Below are 7,416 nucleotides of genomic sequence, written 5' to 3' on the forward strand. Positions count from 1 at the left end.
CAAATATGAACTCTTCCTCTTTACAGCTTGACAAAATATTACTTAATTTATCAAAAAAAAACAACCCTTTCAGGACCAACAACAGGAGCATACACATTTATAAAAACTAAAAACATTTTTTCAAATTTTGCTGTTATTTTCATTAGATGTCCCTCAACAACATGTTCTGTCTCATATGAAATTGGTTTAAAGTTTTTCTTAAAAAGTACCATTAACCATTCATTCTCATTAAAAACATCACTATGAGTTTCCTGAACCAGCATTACATCAATTTTCTTTTGTTTAATCAGTTCATAAAGCTTTGCTCTTTTCTTACTGTCCCGTGCACCATTTAAGTTAAGTGTGCCCAATCGTATCCTACTCATAAAAAGGTAATATGAGCACACCAGTAACAAACATCTCAAAAAAAAAAAGAAGGGAAGCTAGACTGGTTCGAATTCATTGTTTAATAAATTTAGTTTTAACTTCTGGACAATTTTCTTCAGCCTAAAGACTTCTTGTTCAGTGAAAGCTCCACCCTCCTTCATTAAAGCCCTGGTAGAATCTATAAACAGCTCACGATCTGGGAAATAATCCTCTACATTTACACCTTTCATGCCTTTCGTGGTCTGAAGAAACTTTTTAATTTTGTCCAATACGTAAGCACTGCGGCCAGTTCGCTTCTGTGAGGCTGAGCTCACAGAGTCCGATGATTCACAATCACTATCCATAGCAGACTCCTCAACATTACTCGACTCTGAGTCCACCTCACTTGCATCAACAACAGCTGCCCCAGTGGCTTTTTTACCAGCCCTGTTTTCTTTGGTCTTAGTCTTCCTTTTTAAAGTCGGTGTTTTAAAAATACTCTGATCTTCTGTCATGTCAACATCCACAGTGTACTCTAATATGGCCTGTTCACTGACCTCAGAAACACCACCTTCATGCACAATTTCGTTTGAGGCCACACTCTCATCTTTATTGCTTTCACGATCGTCACTTCCACTTTTGTCAACACAAGATACTGTATCACTTGTTTGTGCATTATCTGTATTTTGCGTTTCGCCTGTAATGTGATTCTGGTCTGCACTCTTCTCAGGGCACACGCGTATCACGTGACCCTCTTGTCCACAACCAAAACACTTCATTGAATCTGAGGTAGCAAAAATAACATAATGAAAATCCTCAATCTTAAACTTCATGGCTAAATTAAGCTCTTCATTCTGGTTATTTAAAATCATGTGCACCTGCCTCCGAAATGATACAACATGCTTCAACTGTGGCAAACTTTCCGTGTCTGGACAATTCCCTTTCAATCACTTCATTTTTAATAAACGGCGGGACATTTGATAATATTACTCTTTTCACTGGTTGTACTAAAGGCATGACTTGAGTGAGGGAATCATTCACAACAATCCCGGTTTCTACAACTTCGTTCACTTTGTCAACATTGTTCAAAAACATCACTATTGCGCTATTCATTCTTGATGCAGAAAGAATGCAATCATGACCAACAACAGCAGCAACAGCAAGGACGCAGTCCTCAACTGAACAACGCTCCGCGGGTACTACCTTAACACCGTGTCGGCGCGTTAAACTTTCCAAACTCGCGTGCTGAGACGCCTCCATAGTGATCAGTGCACACTGACCGACGACGCTCCTTACAAACACCTACAAACTTTCCTCTATTTACCCCGCAACAAAATCACAAGAGATAGATAAAAAGATAGAAAACTCACTCGCACTGTAGAGCTCACTCCAACACACACTCACGCTCCGTCCACAAACTCCCAGCATGCACGAGAGAGAGAGAGAGAGAGAGAGAGAGAGAGAGAGAGAGAGAGAGAGAGAGAGAGAGAGAGAGAGAGAGAGAGAGAGAGAGTGTGTGTGTGAGAGAGACACAAATGTAAAATAACACTGGGTAGTATTTTAGTCCTGACTAAATTAAATACATAGGCTATTAATCCTGATTCCTTAAAATGAAAGTTATGTTTTGTTGTTTTGACTACCAAATTAATGACAGACACATATGGCTGCTGTCCCTTTAAGAGCTAATGCACGGATCCTGTTTTCATTATACGGTCACGTGCGATTTATGCTTATTTAAGACATAATCGACTATGTTTAGAGGATACTCACCAAGACCGAAATTGACATGATTTTCGCATGGTTTGACTGTTAAAGCGATATAATCCACGAAAAATAACTTTTGTATACCGCGAGCTGTTTGTGAGGCGGCTTTACTCGATGTATGTGTGCAGAGAAAAAAACACCTCTCAGACAGCGCGCAAGAACCGAAGAGTTTAAAGTCGCGTGAATGTTTAAACTGGTAAGACTTAAAAAGACATGCAAATGGTAAACTTTAGTTACTCATGATGCAATGCTGGCCCGATTATGCAAGTGACAATTCCGTCTATCAGGACTCCCGAAACGCGAGAGTGTATTATCGCCGCCAGAGACGAGAGAGAGAAGACGCAGCACCACTAAATCTCACGCTGTTTGTGAAATTGCGTCTCGCAGACAGTTTTAAATGACTGATTTGATTTTATAATCTGTGTGGATTAATTTACTAATACAACCTACATGCTAAAGTGAAACAATGTTTGCGGGAATTTCCAGCATTATAAATGGCAGAATTGTCGGGTGTATCAGAATTGATTTACATCAGATAAAGACAAAAAGCTGAGTGGATGGATAGTGAAAGTTGCCAGTTTGTCAGTATATAACCTATATAATTAATATAGGTAATAAGACAATTTATTACCATCTCTGTGAAATCCTCCTCAGCATCAAAATGCAACATGTTGCAGGAAACACAGAAATTCCACACCATCTTAAATGAAAAACAAAAATAGTGCAACACAAGCAATGTTAATTTAAAGACATTTGCTGCAAGACTTTAGCACAATTTATCCTGAATATAGTCTCTTGTCAAAGGACAAGTCAGACATGGATAATTAATGGATACCTTTGCATTCCAGAAGAGTGGCTGCAATTTTGACTCTTGCGGCTGAGACCTCCTTTGTGTCTGTTTGAGCAACGCAGATACTTCTACCTTGGAGAATGAGCTCTGCAAACTACAAAGAGTCAGTGTAGGTGTAAAGTAACACACATTCACCCCAATTACATATATCAATAATATCCATACCATCAAAATTAAGACTCCACAACTAGAGCCGTCCTGCTGCAGATTGTGTTTTGCAGTTTGGATCGTCCATGGGCCTTCACTGACATTTCTTGTCTTCCAAAAATTTCTGTTATTTTACAAGTCATTAGTTCAGAAACATATTCAAATACATACATCTACAAACACAGTAAGAAAGGCTTGTTTTACATCACTTCCAATTCCGAAGAATTTTTCTCTGGTACATATTTTCATTACCGAGGGGGTCTATCACAAGGAGGGATTTTTCATCCATTTTGACAATCTGTTGAAATTTTAAAAAAATGTATTAGTTAATCCTAAAACAATCCCTAAAGATTTTATAGACACACCAAAAACTACCAATAAAGTTTGTGGTAAATACAGAATCAAGAAAAGTACCACTAAAATCCAATGACCTCCGACGTTTACAGGACAAACCAAGTTGAGGCTGTGGGTAATCTAAAAATAGAAGAGAGCACTTAAAATTCAAAGTTCCAACATGCATGTGTATAAGGTTACACAGTCTGTAATAAAACCATATTACCTTTTGAACAACTCTGAAATGGCCACGATGAAAGACAGAGGACCCAAGTACAGCGTCCAACCAATGCACAGGTATCTGTAACAGTATTGGTCTGTTAAAATCCAGTATTTCTAACAACAGAATGAAAACACAGATAAGGAGTGAAATTTCATTTATTACCTTGGCTAATTTCATAATGCAGTGCAGGTATGCATCAATGATCTGTGTAAACAAAAAAAGTTGTTAGTAATTTAATTTGATACAACACTGATACTAGGGCTGGTCCGAATCCCATTTTTTGAGCTTCGAAGCTTCGTTAGTAATGGACATCGAATATTCGAAGCTTCGGATAGACGGTGCTGAACATATTTTTCTCTCTAATTAAGGCAGGATTCTCTATGTGTCTGTATGTCCGTTTGCATTTTTATTATTTCGAGAACCGTTAATCCAATCGACTTCACAAGGGAGTGCAGTGTCGCATTTGGTGCAATATAGATGGACACGCGAGATGGGACACGTTCAGAATTAATACACTTTTAGTAAACTACAGAACAGCGCGAGCGGGAAGCGTTGCACCTCACGCAGGCAGAGAAGGCGTCCGAGAACTGACACTGCATTAGTGATATAAAACGCACACACACAGGTCTGTTAAATTAAGCAATACTTTTAAGGTAGTCTAATATTTTTCTGACTAACAAATTACTGACACAGTAAAGGGTAGATTTAAATAAAGAAAAACGAAATTTAAATAAAGAAAAACGAAATTTAAATAAAGAAAAACGAAATTTAAATAAAGAAATTAAACGAAATTTAAATAAAGAAAAACGAAATTAAGTTAAATTAAAAAACAAGATTAATTTAGATTGATAATAACAGGTAAAAAGGCTAATACATTTTGTTTCTATTATTCTATTTTCCACAATGTCAAAGCAACACAGCTTAACCCTAACCCTAACCCAGACATGCACTTCGTCCATACAAACTCCGCTGTTCTGCGCTCTAGCCAGAGAACACTCCCGTTCCTGGAACACTTGCGCGTCGGTTCTATTTCTAGCATGCACGCGTTTTCCGCGTGGCTCGAGCCGCGCCTGAGAGACGCGTGTCTCACGCAGGCAGTGTGCAAACTCCAACCTGTTAACATGGGAGCCGAAATAAAAACGGCCATGCCACGCAGTCAGTGTGTTGCCGGCCTTATTCAAGCGCGAATGAGAACCGTTTTGCGGGGGATCCCAGATGTGAAAAAAAAAAAAAAAAAAAATTCAAATCGAATACCAACCCACCGAACGAATATTCGAATATTCGGGTCCAGCCCTAACTGAAACATTAAACTTGTATATCACATGGATGTACAGTACTTTCACCTCATCTGAAAGCCAGTCGTGTCCCGATAGTGTTCTAAAAGAGGTATCATAAATTTTGTATGGTCCCACGACTGCTTCCACTTGTCCTGTATCTTTAGAAGACCAAAGTTTTTGGACTGCAGCACAGAACATTTCAAATTAGTCTTGTTAATATTTAGATGAAAAACTGTACCATTTACATTTTCAACAAAGAACATATGCAAGCAACCATGACCAGGAACGGGTCATGGGAGAAATATGCAACTTGATGACCAACCGGTCTAAACCAACGACCCAACAGGTCGGAACTAACTTATGAGTTTCTATTGCACCTTGTTCTTGAGCACTTCTCCAAACAGGTACCAGAGAACTGGCTTGAGCTGGGACCTGAGAGCTGGCTTGAGCTGGGACCTGAGAGCTGGCTTGAGCTGATACCTGAGAGCTGGCTTGAGCTGGGACCTGAGAGCTGGCTTGAGCTGGGACCTTAGACCTGGCTTGAGCTGGGACCTTAGACCTGGCTTGAGCTGGGACCTTAGACCTGGCTTGAGCTGGGACCTGAGAGCTGGTTGGGGCTGGGACCTGAGAGCTGGCTTGAGCTGGGACCTGAGAGCTGGCTTGAGCTGGGACCTTAGACCTGGCTTGAGCTGGGACCTTAGACCTGGCTTGAGCTGGGACCTGAGAGCTGGTTGGGGCTGGGACCTGAGAGCTGGTTGGGGCTGGGACCTGACAGCTGGCTTGAGCTGATACCTGAGAGCTGGCTTGAGCTGGGACCTGAGAGCTGGCTTGAGCTGATACCTGAGAGCTGGCTTGAGCTGGGACCTTAGACCTGGCTTGAGCTGGGACCTTAGACCTGGCTTGAGCTGGGACCTTAGACCTGGCTTGAGCTGGGACCTGAGAGCTGGCTTGAGCTGGGACCTGAGAGCTGGTTGGGGCTGGGACCTGAGAGCTGGTTGGGGCTGGGATCTGAGAGCTGGCTTTGTTTTAACAGAAGATCCACTTCAGATAGATTTTATCACCTTAACCTTTTGCTGTTCTGATTTCACAGAACATCAAAGATGTGGGCACAGAGGAAAGATCCTCAATTTACATTTAAGACAGAGTTTCAGCCTCATGCCGAGAGGGAAGACGAATCTGTTATTCTTAAATTACACTTAAAAACAGAGCTTCATTTACATGTAGAGGGGGAAGACAAACGAAATAGAGGATAAAAGTTTGAGCTGAGAGGATGAGAGGCATTCTGTTTGACTCCGCTGAATCCGAAGTGCTTTGTGTACCTTGCCACTGCTATGCTGTAATAAACTTCATTTTTGAGATCTTCAACGTCCACATAATTTTTTCTTACATTGGCGAGCCAGACCCAGTCGACGGATTTCCAACAAAAAAGGGAAAAGGTAAGAAAAAGCTGTTTTCTTTCATTTATGCTGTTTTTGTCAAGGAATTCCTTGTTTTAAAAAAATCTAGAAAAGAAAAACTAAGGACAGAAGAGATCGAATTTGGTTTATTCAGTATTAGCAGGAGGAGTTAAGCTTATTCCGTACAATTTTGTTTAAGATTCTAATGTAACTGAATAAGCCCGAAGCAGTGTAGTGGCAGACTTGTATTGGAATTGTTGTTTCTAAAGTAATTGAAACAAAGTGCTTAAGTGTAAAGTTTCTAAAGTAACTGAAATTTGGTGTTGGTCTCTTATAATTCTGTTAAGATTCTAAATTAATTGAATAAACCCGAAGTACTGTGGTGGCAGAGTTATTTCAGATTGGTTGTTTCTAAAGTAACTGAAACAAATGTATATGTTTCTAACGTACTTGAAACCGATTGGGAAGTGGTAATGATTCTGAGGAAATTCTAAAGTAATTGAATAGACCCGACGCAGTGTGGTCACAGAATTATTTCACAGCGATTGTGTGTTAAAGTGTAGGTGTCATAGAACGCTCTCTTACGCCACCCTCTGGTTTCATTCGCTCCCTCTCTCCTGAATATTAGAACTGCACTTCCCAGCACTCCCTCCATCATTATCACCATCACCTGTTCATCATTATCTCCCCCTTTATATTGACTGTGTCTTCCATTGTTCTGTGCGAAGTCTTGATTTGCTCAGCAGACATTACCAAGCATACTCTCCTGTTTACCGTGTTGACTGTGTCTTCCATTGTTCTGTGCGAAGTCTTGATTTGCTCAGCAGACATTACCAAGCATAACTCTCCTGTATCTGACTTTGAGTATTGGATTGTCCCTCTTACTACTGCTGCTATCTGTTTATGTCTGCCTGCCTGTGTTTCTTACCTGTGTTAATAAAGTCTTGCAAATGGATCCCTCTGCCTCAGCCTCAGCATTACAGAAGACTTCGCCAAGATCCAGCAGACTTTCTTCACTTGGCCAACTAAGTCTCAGCGCAAGCTTCTGAGCTGGTCTCTCATCGTCAACAGCTGGTTAAA

Source organism: Abramis brama, assembly GCF_963993115.1.
Source record: "Abramis brama genome assembly, contig: SCAFFOLD_96, whole genome shotgun sequence".
In the NCBI taxonomy this organism is placed as follows: domain Eukaryota; kingdom Metazoa; phylum Chordata; class Actinopteri; order Cypriniformes; family Leuciscidae; genus Abramis; species Abramis brama.